The 20234-nt window shown below is 39.1% G+C and overlaps 1 long non-coding RNA gene across 1 annotated transcript; it reads right to left on the bottom strand.

Moving 5' to 3' along the window:
- Positions 1 to 2916: 2916 nt before the first annotated feature.
- LOC122165337 lies at positions 2917 to 16893 on the bottom strand. Its single transcript, XR_006170451.1, has 4 exons — positions 16369 to 16893; positions 6413 to 6515; positions 4783 to 4884; positions 2917 to 2937 (listed from the first exon to the last, which is right to left on the bottom strand). It is a non-coding gene; the product is annotated as an uncharacterized LOC122165337 (long non-coding RNA).
- Between the last annotated feature and the right edge of the window lie 3341 nt (positions 16894 to 20234).

The raw sequence follows: 20234 nt of genomic DNA, 5'->3' as shown, positions 1-20234 counted from the left end.
TAAATAAGTACTGATGAGAGTCTCACATTGATATATTTATTGTAAGTATCAAACCTATTGCACAGAACACGTAAGAAAATATTGGGAGCAGGTAGTAATGTTCCTCTGTTGTAACAGGTGGATGGGATGCGGTACTGACAAAACATAATCAAAACATGTAATTTTTTCTTAAAAAAAAAATAATCATGCACATCATAGTTTTCTGCAGAACAATTAGGAATATCAGGGAACAGTGACACATTATTACCTTTTTAGCTCAGATGTCCTTGGGTTTTGTTTTAATCAGTGAATAGTTTTGCTTGTCAAAGGCAAATTGAAAGCTTGTGAACAAAAACTGAATTTGCAAATTATCTAACTGCAGCATCCAAGAGTCAAAACTGAAGGATGAACTTAACAAGTTACCCAATCAACGTAGCAGAAAGCGTTGTGTGTTTTTTTTTCTTTTCCTCTCCAAGCTGTATACTGTATGCTGGACAGCATTACAGAAATCTGATAAGCTGAAATCGTTACTGGCATCTTTCCTATCATCTTTGGCAGTTAGGTATGTCAGATCATGGATATCAGTACCTAAAGGAATCTTTATATTTTGACTCTATAGGCAATGAAGACCTCTGTAACGTTACAGCTGCAGTGAGCGGTCCCTGAGCAGCAGGGACACGTTATCTTGGCTGTGCAGGAGGAAAGGCCATTATGATAAGGCACAATCAGCCCTGCCAGCCTCCCTCACATGTTTACTGTCATCCTCCTGAGTTTCATCTCTTCCTAGAATGTCTGTCACATTGAGATGGGCATTCAGCAAAACTGAGATCTGAACAAAGCACCAGTCAAAGAAATGTACCACCAGTTCTACATCTAGATCGAAAACACAAGGCCACAATTTTCAGAGCTCCCACCAGCAGCTGTGCTGACGAGCCCTGGGCTGTGCTGCCCAGACGCAGGTGGCATTCGGCTGCGTGAAGCTGGGAGCGCTCTCGGGTGGGTGAGCTCCTTCCAGCCCAAGCTCTGCGGGCATCCCAGCTTCCATCAGATGTCTCAGGGAGGCTTACTGCCATTCGCCCACTGTCTTTTCCGAGCAAAATCAAAGTTTTAGGCTTTGTTGATAAGGTTTCCTCCCTCACAAAGCAGATGCCTCCTTCACAGCAGAGAAATTCTCCTCAGGAAGGTCACGTCTGCTCACAGCTGCCGCGCTGGCTGAGGATCAGATTTTGTGCAGAACTTTGTCTTCATCGCTCTAAAACCTTTTCATACTTTCCTCCCGTGAGCTCCTTTTTTTTTTTCTAAGAAACTTCTCTAAATTGAAACTGCAGTGATTTTTTTTTCCTCCCTTCACGGTTTACCAGCTTCACTCCGCAGCAAACAGCACCATTTTCTGCACCTGACTGCCCCCGTGCGGCCGCTGTTAGAACAACTGGCGCGCGGGCGGGAAGTGCTGCACTGGAGGGGCTTCAGGCGGAGCGGGAGGCGGCGGCGGCGGCGGCGGCGGAGATGGAGATGGTGGGCCGGTGTCTGAGCAGCTCCAGCAAAGGTAATCAGAGCTGCTTCTGAAGCTCCCCACTCGCAGATGTCCTGATGGTACCCACGTTTCTCTCAGAATGGCCTGGTTCTGTCCCGTGGGTGCTTGATTTCCTGTCACAGGTGTTTCCAATGCAGGTGTTGGCTGTGCGTGGCTCTCACTCACCCAGGGGTGCTGGTGGAGTTTCTCGAACTGTCTGTCCTTCCAGAAGGTTCCTCAGTACTGTCTTCATATAGGGTGGGCACTTATCTCCTTCTAGTGACTTCTGCTCTGAAGGATGTTAATAGCAATATTGAACTAAGAACAAGGAAAAAAAAAACCCACAGCTTTTCAGACCCCGCACTTGCGTTACTGTGGGGTGCATCCACATTGGGATATAAAGTTGTGCATGGACAGATGTGCTGGGAGGCAGTGAACTGGTGCTTGTTGGCATGTGGTGTCTCCTGTCCCAACGTGCTGCCACTGGCCAGGGCAGACAGCTGCAGCTGGTAGTGTTTGGCTGTGGGAAATGTCAGCAGATGTTTAATGCCAGTCTACTCAGTGGGAAATGCCACTGGACTCTTTAGTGCTCAACGCTTTATGTTGCTTCCATTGTGCTTGCCTTGCTTCTTTTAAACTTCCTTTACAGACTGAGGGAGGAAGTAGTAATTTAATAGAAGAGCAGGTGCCAAAACTGAAATGTCTTTTGCAAGTACTCATTCAGTTTATAGTACATGTCACTGAGGCAAGTAAAGAAAAAGTCACAAAAAGCCTAAAATATGATAGCGCTGCTTTATCTCAGACCTGCACTTAGGATGTAATGATCAGATATTTGAAATACTGTTGCTTTCAACACAAGCACTAGCAAAGTAGGAAGTTTTGGATAAGATCTCCAGTTGTAAACATCTTAGAGCAGCAAAGCTATCCTTTGTGCGTAAGTCATGGAAAGCAGGCTGCTCTCACTGTTAATGTCATCAGCCCATTTGCAAGGGCTTTGTTTCATTTTACAAAAGTCTGTAACAAAATAATTGAATTAATGTTGGTTTTTAAGACAGTTGCTACTAATTTCTAAATACATGTTGCTGCTACTGATAGGGACCATCAGTAAGCTTGAAAACCATGTAAAGCTCCCTTTGCTCTTTTGCTTTCTATTTGGCACATGAAGACTGGATGCTTTTTTGCCTCTGAGTTCTCCCTTGGTTCTGTATGTCAGCAGCACTCACCTGACAAATAGATCATAGAATCATAGAATGGCCTGGGTTGCAAAGAACCACAGCGCTCATCCAGCTCCAACCCCCTGCTGTGTGCAGGTCACCAACCAGCAGCCCAGGCTGCCCAGAGCCACATCCAACCTGGCCTTGAATGCCTGCAGGGATGGGGCATCCACAGCCTCCTTTGGCAACCTGTGCCAGTGCATCACCACCCTCTGGGGGAAAAACTTCCTCCTAAAAAAAGAAAGGAAACCAAAGTTTGTAGCTGTGTCTGATGTTTCCAGGCCTCACAAGGTATTCGATTTCTGGTGTGGAACAGAATTCAATTCAATCATCATTTTTAATACAACTTTAGATAATAGCCCTTCTTAATTCTTAAGGCTATTACATGTATGTGCTAGCAGACTGCCTATCAGCTATGTTTTCATTTGTCAGTATAACACCCTATCATCCAGGTGAATGCAACTGAACTAACTGTACTTCTGATAGAATAGAGAATATCGACTGGAGATGAATGTCTTTCCTGGAATTACATGTGAGAGTGCATTAAGTTTACTGTCTTTTAAAATGAGCCCACATATACTGTGGATAAGGAGAAAGTCAGCAGTAAGGAAAAGAATTCGTAAATATTGTTTCCTAATTATTTACTCTAACTGCTAAATCTCATTGCCATTAAGGTCTCAAATAATACAGGGTATTGTTATTCCTAAATTGTGATAGTGTATTTTTATTCAAGGCTTACATCATTTTGTAATGTATTATGGAAGATGTCATTCCTTTAAGAAATTTTGCTTTGCTGACAGCCTCTCATGCAAAGCTTGCATTATTTACAGTATCCATGTCATGAAAGTAGAAGAGGTTGCATATAAAACATGTCTCTACCTTCCCAATCCTATGCGAGAAAAGTGCTATGTGATAAGAGGAAATTATACAACTATTTAACCACATCATTTTTTGCAAAGCCCTGTAAGCAATTTTCCCCACCATTGTCGTTTTGTTGAATACCAGTTTCTTTGTTGGGAAGAAAATATATGTCAGATATAAGCCCATGTATCAAAATGAACACAGTTATTTGCCATCACTTGAATGGAAGAATCTTTCACTGCACTACTATGCCGCTGTTTTCCTTTGCCATCTGCATGATGTCTCTCTATGCTTAGCAGGGAAATGGGTTCACTGTTCCCTTCATCACTAAAATGCGTTTTTCTGGAAAAAAATTTTAATGGGTAGCAAAATATGCCTCTAACAACTGTGTGAGCTCAGAAGATAGGGAGAAACTCCTTCCACTCCTATCTTTCCATTACCTGCATTATTTATATTGAATCTTTTCTCCTTTGAATTGGAAAGGATTGCCTGAATCTGCTAATATGACATATTCTGATGGTTGCAAACAGGGTGAATGAGATTTGACTGAGGAGCATGTGTGTGAAAGGCAGTACAGTCTAGTGCCTATTCTTTAGGCAGACTGCTTTACCATGCAATGAATTTCCAGTCAGTTACTCTTGGTAAGTGTTGTTACAAGTGACCTAGAACTTTTGTTTGTTTGTTTCTGTTCCTTTTTGTAATCAAGCTGGCAGAAATATTTGCTTTGATCAGTCATCTTTCTATTTTCTTCTTCCTTTACCCCCCAGGCATACCAGCTTTTATCATTTCCCACAGCTTCATGCGTACAAACACTACAAACAAGTAGTTGGGTGTCTGAGTCATCAGGTATAGTTCCTCAGGGAGCCCTGAAGAGAAGCAGATCCTGATTTTTGCTGCTGTTGCTGTGCTTATGTTAAGAATCCTGTGACACTGATCTGGCACTCATTCATAGGAAACAAATTCATAGCCAGATGAAGAAGTTCAGGAAAATCAGAATTTTTGTAATGAGTCTTATGTGCAAGCTAAACAAGAGATACACACGCCAGTAACTCTGTTGGATTTTAAAGCAAAAGTGGGAAATAACTCCTGTCATTAACAACTACTATATTTGCATATGTATTATATTATGTCAATTAAGAACAGGACTGTGAACAAACTTAATGTTATAACTGACAAGAGATTTTTTTCTGGCTGCTGGCTTATATAGAATCTTACTGCTGTGGCAATTGCTGGTTAGATGCTTTTCAAATGCTGCATTTTCAAACAGCTTCTTCCAGGGAAGCATCCTCAAAGGCTTCTCTCCAGATTTGATGGCTCCTGTCATGAGAGAAATTACAGGTTTTGCATCTTTTTGTACTCAGTGTACTTTGTATAAGAAAATGTTATCCAAAGTGAGATAACGATGAAAGAAACATTTAATGAATAATCCTTAAAATGTGTATAGACTCTCCCTCTTACGATCTACTATTGGTGAAAATGGCCTTTCAAACTTGTGATGTGTTTACATTCCAGATGTTGTCAATTATTTTCATTGTCAATGAAAAATTATCTAGGAGCATAAAATAAGTCAGTATCAACTCAAAGTAAAGTTTTATATATATATATAAATATATATTTATATATAGCAGTTCATCTGTCAAGAAAGTATGAAGTTAAATAAAGCCCAATAAAAGCATACTAATGGAGTTAAAACCAGATTTAACATCAATATCATATGGTCATCAGGATCTGGTGTCCTTTAAAGTATTAAACCTAATGCTGAGAGTTGTTCCCTGGAGCTTCTGGTATTAAGAAAGTGATAAGAGCCTTTAAACTGACCGAACCCCTTGGCTTGTAGTAATTTTGCAATAGCATTGACCTTACATTGCCCAGGGCACTGGCATTGACTTAAAGAAATCATGTGATGTCCAGGACAGAGGAAGAAAAGGTAATAAATACGAGATTTTCCCAACCTAAGTTGAAATTTATGTGCAGCAAATGGAACAGAATCTGCAAGGATGTATTAGCTACAAACTTCAAATATTCCCAGTCTTTCTATTTGTGTTGCTGGGAGAAGCCTTCGAAGTCCATGGATGCATTGGTTAGGCACTCACAGCAGAGAAATTTTCAAAGGCCAGCATCTCAGTCCACAGTGTTATACAGTGATTTGCCACATCATCCATATCGTGTGAGGAAAGCAAAGGCTTTTCAAAGCTCACGTTTTGATAGAAATACCAATCTTTTCTTATTATCCTCTTATTGTAATTTTCATATATTGGCCAATAGCCATCTGTCTCAGAGCTTGTTTAACTTACAATGCTGTTGTTTTCTTACAAGAAGAAGCCAGTTATCACCTCTTGCATTAATTGATTGTTTTTGGTTCTTAATATCTCTTGTAGCTCCAAAGCATGTGTGCATGATGTTGCCTTCACAATCATCTTCAGGACCATCATCCTAGCCTGAGGCTCTTGAAAGCAGTGCTGTCATTTACAAGAGCTTAGTGTGATTGTGTTGCACTCTCCAAAAAGACAAATTTTTAGTTAGTACAGAATATTACTGTTGGAGAATGGCTCTGGGAGCAAGGAGGCCATGAGGAGATGTACGAGCACAGCCTGTGTGGCAGTACAGATTGTATACCCATGGAAAAATACTAGAGGCTAACAGAAGGTCGCAATGTTATTGTGAGCAGCAGGGAGTAGCCCAAGGAGGAGCTTGGTTTAAGGGAGTTGACAAAAACATAGCACGTAGTTAGATTCTTCTCTGCCTAGAAACGACTGTTGTCCACCAATAGCAAGGCAACACGATAGCTAAAGCCAACTATAAAAACTCTGCATAATCGTTAATGAACTGAAGCTGGATCACTCACATTGAGTCTTGTCATGCTTCCCGCTCGTGTTGCGATCGCATTACTGTTTTAGCTCCGCGGCATACTAGCACATGAATTCTCCAAAACGAGTTCTCACTTGTAACTGGAAAAAAATTCAAAATGAAAGGAATTGTGAACTATGTGATTTTGAAATAACGTGCAGGTCTTTTCCCTGTTGTTTCCTGGATTTTTTAACTTAGAGAAATACAGCGTTTATCCTAGGCAGAATTAAAAAACAACTAAAAACAAAAACAAACTTTTAATATGTGAAACATGCGGCATTCAGTAGGACTGATAAGTGCCAGAAAATAAACACAGATCTTAGTAGACAGAGACAAGCCTTTGCAGTTGCAGAGAGAAATCCCTGGAGTGCTGTGCAGGTCTGACTTGCACTGACACTAGGAGGCTGTATTAGCAAATGTAAGTACTAATGTGTATATGGACTACGTCTCTTTTTTGTATCCTGAGGCAAGAATATAGCTGGGAAAGCATTAAAGAATATATTGCCCTATATATAAATAGCTTATTAATTGTTACAAGAGTTTAATGAGAATAGCAGCAAGAAGATAAGTGATAAGATGCTGAGATTACTCTTAAGGTTTATATAAGCTCTTCAGCTTTGTATATTCATTTGCTGTTTGAATTCCTGGTAGTAAAAGTGAACTCATTGGAATTATGTAGACAGTATTGACTTAGGGATCATTGCTTGTGAAACAGGGTAAAATGGAAAAGACAGAACATGAAATTCAGATTTAAATGTAACAATTTCACAAATTCTGTTGAGCCACATATTTTGTCTTTAATGGGATGGTAAATATGTAATACTATGAAATGGAAATACTATGCAATGATGTATTGTATTCTGGCTTGGCAAGAATAAGTGATTTTAAAATTTTATGTGTATTATGACTTGTACATCAAGTTGGTGCTGCTATCAGTGCTATAGATTCTGTATCTTATAACTTTGTTTGCACAGCAACTAATTATTGTTGAGGTAGTACTCCTATGTTAGAGTTGGTTATATAGCTCAAGTTCCTTGATTTCTGAGTGCACAGTTTTTCAGTACAAACATTACAAAAGCACTACATCAGAAATAACCTGAGTGTGATGTACAAAAAGAAACATTTCAAAAGGATGTATAGTGTTGCATAATTGGCTAGGAATGTGTTCCTCTTTCAGTAGAAATCTCAGGATACTGTTTGATTAGGCAGGAAGAGATTTTGATTAATATTCAGTTGATAAAAATCTTCAAAGGGAAACCAGTTGACAGTATAAGATTATCTTGTAAGTGTCTCTGGAGTTAAGGCTTGAGTAAAACAGCTATGGAATGTTTTATCCATCGTTCTGGGTTTCAGAAATAAGAAGTGGGAGGAAATCCAAAAATACAGTTAATAGTATGTAAAGAGAGTACATGTGTGATGCACCTTGACAGAAAATCAAGCAGGTGAGAAATGTTTATTGAGTAAGAAAATTATTGGGCATGAGAGTATCTTTTCTGCTCCTACTAAATTTGACATACTGTGCCTGAATGTTTGCAAGCAAATGTCTCGAGAATGCTGTATTTAAAAAAAAAAAAAGAATGAGTCAGGTCCCCAGAATCATGATCCATTCAAGTGTTTTAAAGAACGTTCTTTTTTTAAAATGTATTTTGGGGGGGTTGCGAGCTTACATGTTGCATTCAGAAGACCTTTGCAGGTTATTTTGGACTAATACTGTGATCAGAAACTTCAAAAGATAGAAGCTGGGATTCATACTGAATTATTACAAAGAAACATGTGAAGGAACAACCCCCCTTTCTCTACCCCAGCAGAACAGCTTTTGGGCTATCCATATTGGTAGGTTTTTGTTTTGTGTTTGTTTGTTTGTTTTTCCTTCTGTAAGTCCTTAGGCTACTGTTGTTTCTTCATGGAATTTATGGTAATTATGGCTGTACAAAGGCTAGAGTAACTGAAAGCTTTGACTCTGTAGTAAGCGATCCCGTTGAAACAAGAGAAAAGACGATACAATACTCAGTAGCAGGTCTCACGGCTGCAACCTCTTTGTTTGAGAACAGGGACACAGCACTGCAGGCTCTGCTCTTCCCACCTGCACCCTGAGTGTAACTGACAAAGAAGGGAAGCCACAGTTGGCAGAGATTGCACTTTTCTACAGCAAACTTGTATCAACCAGAATGCAAGTATTTTCCAAAAAATGTTTGTTTTGTGCCTCTGGGAATGAAAATTACCTGGGGCAGAGTGTCAAGTAACAAGGTCTTGGAACCTCAGCCTTAAAATGGGTAATTACTGGGGAATTCTAACATAATCTTGCACGTGGGCAAACACCCTAAAGAGAAGAGCGCCATTATGCTGTGGCTGATTACTTCTCCTTTGAAAGCCAAACAAATGAACAATTCCTCTCTCCCCCCAAAACAGCCAATCAAAAAACCTCCAAAAATCTAACAAATACAAGAAATAACAACAAAACTAAACAAATGAACGTTAAAAAAATAGAAAAAAAAAAAAAAGGAAAGAAACCAACCAACAAACAAAAAACCCAACCGAATCAAAACCACCCAAAGCCGTCCAAAAAAGCTCCAGGGCTCCTTCATTTCTCTTTGTTGTGTATGTATGTTTTGTCTAAGAAAAGCATGTTCAAAAAGAAAGTCAGCCAGAATTTCTCATGGAGTACTTCAGGGATGCCCTTCACGGAGTCTGATTCTAGTGGCAGTGACTGCGAGTGTAGTGAGCAATAAGTGGCTCTGTGCAAAAACCTCATCTTGAAATGCGAAAAGATCTGGCAGCCAAAAAATTTCTTTGTCTGCAAACATCTCCTAGGATGAGAAAATGTTGAGGCAGTTATATCTCTCCTTTTAATGCTTGGATTCACACCTTCTGAAAATGGAGAACCCTGGATATACAGAAGCTTTAATCAGTAGAGCAGACTGGTGTTCTCTTTGAACAAATGACAAGTTTTAATGATATAAATAAAATTAATTTGCTAACAATCATAGAATCATAGAATGGCCTGGGTTGCAAAGGAGCACAGTGCTCATCCAGCTCCAACCCCCTGCTGTGTGCAGGTCGCCAACCAGCAGCCCAGGCTGCCCAGAGCCACATCCAGCCTGGCCTTGAATGCCTGCAGGGATGGGGCATCCACAGCCTCCTTGGGCAGCCTGTGCCAGTGCCTCACCACCCTCTGCATGAAAAACTTCCTCCTAATATCCAACCTAGACCTCCCCTGTCTCAGTTGTCTCCCCCTTGTCCTATCACTGTCCACCCTCACAAACAGCTGTTCCTCCTCCTGTCTATGTGCTCCCTTCAAGCACTGGAAGGCCACAGTGAGGTTTCCCCGGAGCCTTCTCTTCTTCAAGCTAAACAAGCCCAGTTCCCTCAACCTTTTTTCATAGGAGAGGTGCTCCAGCCCTCTGATCATCTTAGTGTCCTCCTCTGGACCCACTCCAAGAGCTACATGACCTTTCTGTGCTGGGAGGTAGATTCTTACTAAATATCCTTGTCTCCGTTTGCTGTATAGGACTCAAAACTTTGTTGTCAAGTGGAACGAAATTATCAGAGTAAAATTTCAGGTCATTGTAGATGTTGGAACTGCTGATATTTTTTGTAATATTTTGTTCCCGTTTTGTTCCCATTTGTCAACAAGGCTTAAAGACCAGTAAGCAAAAGGCTGCAAAATAACATGGCTACCAGTTTGGTGAGTCATTGCATTTTCTCTGACAAAGTGGAACAGTCAGTGGAAATATGATCAGTGGGTGCCAAAATAAGGTTTTATTTTTCGTGAATATTTTATGCTGGGTGTCAGGATGTTACGTGCATATTTCATCCTAAGAACATGTTTGAGCAAGATTTGGACAGATGACCTCCAGATGTCCCTTTCAAAATAGAATTTTCTATGTTTTGATGTTTGATGTATGAAAAAAGTGTGTCAGGATGTATGAAATACCACGCAGAAGTGCATTAGCATTTAGTGCTAGGCAATATTCTGATGCCTCTAGAATACTTCTGATATGTTAGTAAGGAAATATCAGAACTGTGTTCACAGAGGTCCAAACACTACACACAGCAGCCACATTCTTTGATACAGAGATAATTGATTATAATTGTGTTAGGTTATGCTGACTTTCATTTGCTTGTTAATTCAGCCATTTCAGGAATCAGGGTCTGTCGTCATTTATCTTGGACAGGAATCTGCATCTTAGAGCCTGAAATTCTTAAGATTTTTATTTTTCCTAATGAAATTTTGCAAACCAAAAATAACTGGCAAACCTTTAACTTAACTTGAGATGTGTATGCATATTAGTGTTTTACGTAATATGAAGAGCAGCATAACTAGGCACCATGTGACAGTGGTCTAGTTGGTGTGTGAGCATGAAGTCATGTCAGTAAGCTAAGGAAACTTTTTTTTCTTTCTGCACATAAATAAATAGAAGTATTATGTATACTTAACCCTCTAATGTGATTAGTGTGACCACAGGATACCAGAATTTGATACGTTGGATAGAAAGTTTAGCATATTGTATTATGAAATCTTGAACTCACTGTAAAAATAATACATGTATTTGATTTTTATTTTTTTAAAAATTATTGATCTAAAAGTTATCAGGAAAGAGATTATGCAGTGTGGAAGATTATGGAAGCATAATTAGTCTGGAGATCTAGCGTATGTATGCAGAATGTACCATTTATTACAACATGTTTGAAACAAATTAATTTGACTTTATTAATCTTTGTTTCGTATAATTGTTACAGCAAAGAAAGTAATTCAGTTTGATTTTATTGTACAAGCAGCCAAGAAAAGTTGTTGTTATTCTGAAATTGTAGTAGATCAAATCAGTGAGATAGTATCTGAGCGGGACCTTGAAATGATATGGTAGCATCATTTTTCTAGAATCCAAAGTAGCCAAATTTCCCAGAAATGTTTAATTTAATTGTAATCATAATTAGTGTTCAAATAGATTAGAATTGAAGTTCCAGATTAACTGCATCCTTAGACAGCTTCTTTTTTTCCACATTTAGCTCAGATAACACTATATACTTAGGGTTCTTCTATGTACAAGGGAAAGCTATTTGAAGGCCAGTGATTAGGTTTGTCCTCCTGGATGGTTGCCAACATTACTTCTTCCTGAGCTCCTGCCCTGTAATTGTCAGTCAACTTATGACACTGCCGGTGTTCATCCTCTGTTCAAATGAAAAACTAAAATGCCTGAAGATGGGTATTTGAAAGCAGAAATGTGCAAGTATTTTTTGATACATTTAAATCTTTGTGCCAACATTTGCTGTTGAATGTGCCATCTTTCTGATGCAGATCCATTTTCTTCCCTCTCCTTGCAATGTAAAAATAACTGACTTTTAAAAAATTGAAGATACTGTGCTATGGGATTTAGTAAGCTGTAATCACAGACAAAGTAACTTTCAGTTAGTTACTTTAATTCCTATTCCTTTGCTTTGCATGGCTATTGTAGTTATTGACCATCTCAAAAAGCATTAGTACTCTGATATTCTCCTGGTATTTACAGTAGGCACTGAGCTTGCAGCACCCTTTTAAGCGTGGCAGAGTCTGGCAGCTGTGTTAGGATGTGCAGCTCAGTAACTTAGCTTTTCAGACTATGTACATTGTATACATGTCGTTCACATAGCCTTTTCCCCAGAGAGTTTTGTTTTCACTGAAGCACTTCAGTGTGAGAGCATCACAGCAACCGGTAGGGATAGCAGGCACTCAACTGACTTTGAAAACCTGGTCAGTTATTTACTGGAACAGAATGAAAAAAAGCAACAAATGTTTTTCACAGGAGCTTTAAAAATGGTTGTGGAATATTTGGCAAATCTGTTGTTTTTTCTTAAGAAACCCTCTTTTTCCATTGGTCCCCAAAATCATCCACTAGGTAGTCAATGCAGAGTACTAAAAGTGAGGGTGCTATGTTTGTGTGCCTGAGTAATAGTGTGAAAGGCACCAAATTTTTGGCAATTTGACTGGTGAAATTGCTCCACTGTCTTTCCTAGAAATATATATAAATCTTATTTTCTCTCTTCAGCCTTCCTTCATATGGATGGAATTGTGGAGAGACCAAAAGCACATTGGTTATTGGCGCAAAAATAAATGCTTAAAGCTACAGATTCTTATATCCACATTTGTGGTGAAAAAAAGGTCTTCTTAAATAGGAGCAAATTGTGCAATTCTTCCATCTGATCAGGGTGTACTCAGCAACAGAGTTGTTAATGTTTCCTGTAGCTTTTAAAATCTATGCCTCATTTTGACTGTGGATTCAGTATTTTGAACAAATGCTTTTCTTCTGCCACTCACTCACTCATACGAAATTCTTTAGTTGTATTATATTACCGAGAGTGGAAGGAGGAAATGTTTACTGAAAATTGTTATCTGCTGGAACTGAATGATCTGATCTGCTTTTCTTGAGACAAACGTTGAAAAGAGCTTCAGAATGATTTTTACAGTGTGTAAGCTCACTGAAAAGTTAAAGCAGTACCAGTGTGGAGACTTCCAGCTGGGCCTTTCTGTAAAGATCATGCAAAGACAGCTGATAGAGACGTCTCTGGTACATTGTGCTGGATGGAACCGTTTAGAGGCTCCCTGTGTCCTAGAATAGGTTTTAAAAACAGAAGTACAAGAAGGAATTTATCTCATGCTTTCTTCCTCCATTTGCTCACTTTTACAAATCTCCACAGCTTATAGGAAGATAAAGAGTACTGTGTGTTGTCAGGCAGTTCAGAAGACCAGAGATGCAGTTCACACTAAGCTGTCAATTCTAACAGATGATCATCATGATTTATCCATTGACTAAAGCTGTGGATTACTCTTGAGGGGTAGGGACCTCTTTTTCTTTCAGAACAAATGTTGTAAACCCGTGAACCAAACTGACCAAGCTGTAGTTTGGGCAGAGGGAAAAACACACATCTGTAGTGTGTTTGATGTCTCAAAGCAGTATTGTGTTGTTTTCTTCTAGGTTTTTTCTTAAGCAGTTTCTTCCACTATAAAGTGAAAAACATGCTGTTCAGAACGAAGTCAAAAGTGTGCGATGGGTGCAGCTCTCAACCTGAAGTGCACTTTCCTGGTTCTTTGTTAATATACAGTGTGATTTATACATGAAGGTGAAGGCAAATTTTAATAATGAATTTACTGAATATGATGTGTTATAGGATCATTTGCAGCTAAGCAGAGACTGTCAGAATTGTTCAACGTTCAAAGACTTTTTGCAGTCAAACACAAGTTTAAAATGTTTCCCTTTGTACATAAGCTTGTATAGGTTGTGTTTTCTGTGAACTTTTTGGGTTACGAATAATTTTGAAGGATTTTGAAGGATTGAAACTGCTCACTAGTTTTCTCTTGCTATATTTCCTTTAAAATAAGTGCAGGAACCTTAAGAAAAAATTCAACGACAAAAAGCAGTATGCAGACACAATTAAGAGCAATATCATGATTAGCTAAGGGAATGGTGGTTAAATTTGGATTTCAGTTGATGTTTTCCAGTTTCTGGAAAAGGTTTCTTTGTTCAGATTATATATGTATGCGTGTGTGTAAATTACTATGTACAAATACAAAACATAGTTAAAAGTTATCCTTTTGTCGCTATTCTTGCTTAACTTGCTTAAGATAGTCTTGCTGTTCAACTGTTGCTCTTGATTCTGAGGCAGCCTTTGCTTATTCCACCCATCACTAAATAGATGAGAAGGTCAGAAGTTTGCAAAGGCCAAGGAAGCAATTTTAAAGTCCTGGAATTGCTAGGTTTCTCTTAGAACTGGAATATTCTGTTCTTCGAATGGCTACTGCTCTTCATAAAAGCTAACTAGCCAAACATGTATCCTGGATTTTGGCTAATGGTGGTGTCCAGTAGATGTGGTGGTGTCCAGAGACTGGACATTAACTATAGGGTGAAGGGAGCAGTTGTTTTTCTGATGAGTTCTAGGTGAAAATGCTTGAATGAATTAGTTGATATCTCAAAATCCAAACTCTGTTTGAAGGTTGTATTGTCCTCATTCTAAAGTGAATCAATGTTACTCCATATGTAGCACATTACAAAGAACTTATCCAACAGTTTGTTTGACACATATTGTGAAATGTGTTCAGTGACATTTGGTAAACCTTAGTTCAGAGTAATAATGGTCTAATTTACAACTGAGGTACGGAAATTAAACCACTTCCACATATTTTGCTTGATACTAAATTTTAGATATTAAATTTTCCCAGCCCTTTTGCTTCTTTTATGCTGTGCTTAAGGAACAGAGATGATGACAGACACACATTTCTGAATACAACTCTTCCATACAGTTTGATATCAGGTCAAGTAATCAAAATAGGATATTTTGAAGTATTACTAAAATTTTAATTTCCTCCTTCTTTGATGTCACTTAAAAAGTGGCTAACAATTCAGCACATCAAAATGTTTTTGAATAATGTTTCTGAAGGCTTTTAAAGTCTTAATTTCAGTGAAACTTGATTTTACTTTGCAAAGGCTGTAAGAATACTCAAAGATTTTTTTTTACTAAAAAGCTTTCTTTGATAAATGGTTATTTTTATCAAGACTTCTAAGTGCATTAAATTGCATTAGTCATGTCTTGTCAAGTACTTATCACTGACATAGTAGCTTCTCAGGGCTGAGGTGATAAAAAGGTGCAGTGTACTTGGATGCTCAGTCATATGTTACTGTCATGGTACCTGTTTTCAGGGAAGGTTTAGTCTGTGAGGGAAAAAAAAGTCTGTCAATCTGTCCTTTCTTCTTTCTCTATTATTAAGCCTCCAAATACGGGGATCTGGCTGGACAATTCCACACCCTGTTTCTGGACAGAGACACTAATTTAAAATATTGGTATTGAATCTAAGTTGATGCCATTTATGTCTGAATCCACAAACTGAGAACCTACTGGAAACTCAAGATGTTCCTTCTGTAGTGCTTCAGTGTGCCTTCCTGTATGAGTTCCTATGCACAATGGGAGGCTCTTTTAAGTTCCTTCAATTGGAACACTGAACACAATACATTTTTCTGATAGCCTTAAAGAAATGAGTCAAGGATGAGCATTAACACTGAAGAAACTCAGCTATCTGATTTCCCTAGCAGAGAATTAAGAGGTACTGATGGATGCAGTATGCACTTGCTAGTTCTTTTATTACATTTAAAAGATGTGCATTTCAGGTGTATATTCCTCTTTTACCTTGTCAATTTTTGCTAAAGGAGAGACTTCAAACTGCAGCTTTCCCACCTGGCAAACAGTCATGCATTTTTAAAGAAAACAGATGACTTTGTTTAGATAAACTCTTTCCTGTGGCCTTGTAGAGTATCAGGTGGTTCACGTACAAGGCCAGAGAAGGATGCCTGGTGAATGCAGAAAAATTAACATGCAGTCTTTATTGTTAGTCATTTAAGTACTCTTAAATTATAATTAGTTTAATTGCAACTATTTTCCCTAAATGCATGCAGTAATTTTGACGAGTACATGCTTTGCTGTTCTAATACAGAAACTTCTTTCCATTTTTTTCTGCTAAGGCTCTGTCAGGCAATGTCCTAGTTATGAAACAATATCTTCACTATGTTTAAGTCCCCAAGAGGACTGAATCTACACCACGTTCAATTAAACTAGGATTGCTATTCAGCAGATCTTAGTGTAAAAGTGAGATTTCTAAGACCTGAACCTCAGTCGGTGGCTTAAAGTGAAGTGGCTTTCACCTTCTAACATTGTAGGAAACACTCAAATAATGCCCCTGGATCACACATCCTGGAGTTTGCATTACCAGCTCTCCTTACAACTGAATCTTTGAATAGCAGCAAGTTTGTTTAGGAATAGCATGCCTTTGAATATCATCACAGGGATTGCATAATCAAATTGTATAACAGTATCGTTCCTATGCTTGCAAAACAAAATAACAGCAAAATTTTATCCTAATGAATATATGGATGGAAAGGACCTTAAATAATTTCTTAATCTTTGCAATTAACTCAGACCACATCTACTTACTATTATGTTACCAGTATCTTCACTGATGACCTGGATGATGGGATAGATGGCACCATCAGTAGATTTGCAGATAACACCAAACTGGAAGAAGTGTTGATCTGCATAGGGGTAGAAAGGCTTTACAGAGGGGTCTGGATAAGCTGGCTTGGTGGGCTGAGGCCAGTGGTATGAAGTTCCTGAAAACCAAGTGCAGTAGTTCAGGCTTGAAACTGAGTGGCTGGAAAACTGCATGCTGGAGAAGGATTCTGAGAGCTCTAATCAACAGCTGGCTGAACGTGAGCCAGCAGTATGCTCAGATGGCCATGCGGACCAAGGGCATCCTGGCCTGTATCAGAAACAGCGCAGCCAAGAGGAGCGGGGAGGTGATCATCTTCCTGTACTCAGCTCTGATGTACACAACACCTGTTCTGTGCTGTATTCAGTTCTGGGCCCTTCATGACAAGAAAGTTGTTGAGGCCCTGGAGTGTGTCCAAAGAAAGGCAACAAAGCTATGAAAGGTCGGTCCGGAACACAAGTCTTATGAGGAGCGGCAGAAAGAACTGGGGTTGTTCAGTGTGGAGTTGAGGAGGCTCAGGGGGAGACCTTATCACTCCCTGCAGCTCCTTGGAAGGAGGCTGTAGCAAGGTGGGGGTCAGCCTCTTCTCCCATATAACCAGCACTAGGATGAGAGGAGAAATGCCAGGGATGCCAGGGAAAGTTCCTGTTGGATAGAAGGAAGAATTATTCTCAGTGGTGTGTTATTGGAACAGGCTGGTGGAGTCATTGTCTGTGGAGGTGTTCAAGAAAAGGGAAGATGTGGCACTGAGGTTAGTGGTTTAGTGGGCATGGTGGTGATGTGTTGATGGTTGGATTGCCTGATCTTAGAGGTTTTTTCCAGCCTTTATTATTTTATGATTATAGCAGGTGCCTGTTTCCCTGAGGTCCTGAGATCTTCATTACCCAGACTGTTTTAACAGGGCGTACCTGTGGACTTACAGCTAGCGCAACCAGATTTTTTTCCCAGAGTATAATAGGACATATAATAATAGGACAGAGAGAAATGGAGGCATATTCAAAAGCCAGGGAGTAGTTTAATATCTCAAACCTTACCAGGTGTAACTACTTTTTGAAGACAACTAAGGGAAGAATTATTTTCTTAGATGTTTAATAAAAAAAAGGGGGGGAGGGGGGAAGGGGGAAGTGGGGAAAGGGGAAGAAGGAAAACACCAGAAACAGTAGCAATAAATGTAAGCACATAAATTTGTGTTGCTATAATGTTGTTTAAGAGTACAGAAATTTCATGGGTTATATTCTAGTTGCATAGAAAGTTGTGTGTTTATATTTAATTTCTAGGAACCCAAGGGCAAAGCAAAGCAATTAAAATGTTGAAGACTTAAAAATAAATTCCAGAAGCTTCAAGTAAAATACCTTTAGCTGGTTAGTGGTACAATGCATCTTTAATGAGATGCATAATAAATTAGGATTGCATTATTTCTTAGGAGGATAAGGGGAGCAATTAGATGTCGGCACTGATATTAGAGAGCTAAGAAATAATCTAACAGTGTGAGCTGGAAACTTTTATACCACCTAATGTACAGGTAAGAACAGGAATGAAACAAATAGTTCTGTGAAAGTCCTTTGGGTTAAACATTGTTGTAAGTGAAGTTTTGTCATAGTTCCACCATTTTTTGGATATATTTAGATTCTTCCCTTTGATATGTATACAACTCTCTATCTTTTCAAATCATTGATTTTCTTGAAGTGTTTTTCTAATGCAAGTTGATTTGTATAAAAAGTTTAAGCTGTAAAATTTAGAATTAATTTTGAATGAGACACATTGGAAACCACCCCCTGCATTTGCCCACAGCAAACAAAATTCTTTAATAATTAGGCTCAGAAATTCACATTAGGAAAAAAAACAAACTCAGTTAACCTATTGCAACAGTGTACCAAATGATAAGAATAGGAAAAAAATATTAATTTGACAGATCAGTGACATTGATGTTTGTAAATAAATTCAATTTTGCCAATGCATTTAACATCTGTGTTAAATTGCTATGCAGTGAAAAGGAACGCTGTTTTCTCAGTTGGACTATTTCAAACTGGGTCACAGAAACAAATAGCATTCTCCCTCTTTTTCTCTTGTTCTCTTTTTTACTCGCTTTCTTAAAAACGTAACTACATCAGAAATGCTGAGTCGTGGCCTGAAGCAGTGATGGAGCACCTGGTGGGAAGGCAGGGCAGCCCAGGGAGCTCAGGTGCATGCAATGCAATGCAATGCACTGAGTGATGGAAGGGTGGAACCAGGACCCACCTATTCCCAGCCCTCATTTAAGGGCTGGCAGTGGAGGAGGTGAGGGGATCTCATTGGAGATCCCTGTGTACCTGAGGTCCTCCAAAGGTCAGAAGTTTTTCTTCCTTTCTTTCTGCATCTGTGGCTGCAGCCTTTAGGCTTGTTCTCATTTTCTGCAGCCCAGGATTGTGCCACCCTGCTACTATTGCTGTACTTTCCATCACATTATAGCATTACAATAATTCAAACTAATTATTACTGTGTTGAAACAGTGCACTCTTAAAGAACATACTTTTCATGAAGAAGCTTTCATTTCATACTTCCATTTTAAGCTCTGTTCCTTCCACTGTTTTTTATGATGTTGTAAAATTTTTTAAGGAGAATGTAAAAATCTACAGTCTGAACAAAATATCCTGAAATGTGCTGAGTAAGTACAGCAATCCCTGTTGCTGGAAACTTATTTTTGGTAATAAACCACTTTGCTTTCACTGCAGTAAAATGAAATAAATTGGAATTACGCATTACAGTCATCATATTCCTTAAAAACAGCAACAAGTAATAGTAGGGAGAACAGCAGTCTTTAAACTCATGGGCTGCTTTACTCCAGATGAATTATATTGCTCTGACGATTAAATTTTTGTAAGAAGTCATAACTGCTATCTTGTGAGTCAAAGTAGACATGCCTTAGATCACCCTGTTTTGTTACTGCAATTTGTGCATCCTTAAAAGGGCCCAATGGGATCTGTGGAGCTGGGAGGAGGAAGTCTGCCCTGGTTTGTACACTGTGTATATTATGGCAGTGGGGAGCCTACCTTCAGGCTATATTGACCAGCCTTTATATAGTTGTTAACAATGAAAATTAGTCATGTTGCATTGCTGTGAATATTCATATTTGACAAATGCTGAAGAGCAGCCACTTGCCAGCAGAGAGTTGCCAGCAAAGAGCAGCCTTTGGAGTAGCTAGCGTCCCTTAGGAGCAGGGTGGGACAGCTGCCAACTTCCAGCTAAGTGGGAGCCAATGGTTCATGGCAATCTAGACCACTGGCAGGCTAAACCACTCACCTCCTTGGTTCCTGGCTGTGCATTCTGCCATCTACCAATGATGGCAGACATCATGTATCAGGTTAGAACTGGAAGAGAAGGAAGTTCTTACAAACTGTAAAATGTTATTGAATGGGAAATTACCTTTTCACAATTTTTTCATGCAAACTGGTATTTCCACAGGTCAAGAATGTGTATCATAACAGATGATGCTAGGGTTTGTTTGGCAGGCAAGCTTTCTGATAAGTAAAGTATATGTAAATGTTTCCTACTGCTTTCAGTAGGATATCACTGTTCAAATGGCAGTTGCAAAGCAGGATTAATGAGGGCGTTACAGAAAGCAGCTTATTCACAGCACTAACATTAACTGAAACAATGACGTTAGCCTTCAAAGGTTTGTACAGTGACATACATAGACAGAGGAACTGTGCATTCTTAAATGGTGAAATGCTTGGTTTTCAATGTGCTGTTCATTTGCTTATGATAGATACATCTCCATTTGCTCACAGCAGAATTAAAATTGCTCCTAAAAACACACCAGGAAACAAGTTAC

The sequence above is a fragment of the Centrocercus urophasianus genome, unplaced genomic scaffold, assembly GCF_019232065.1.
Source record: "Centrocercus urophasianus isolate 14NV4802_14NV808 unplaced genomic scaffold, USGS_Curo_1.0 seq_29, whole genome shotgun sequence".
Classification (NCBI taxonomy): Eukaryota; Metazoa; Chordata; class Aves; order Galliformes; family Phasianidae; genus Centrocercus; species Centrocercus urophasianus.
The sequence above is the reverse complement of the archived record's forward strand: the minus strand, read 5'-3'. Positions and strand labels throughout refer to the sequence as shown.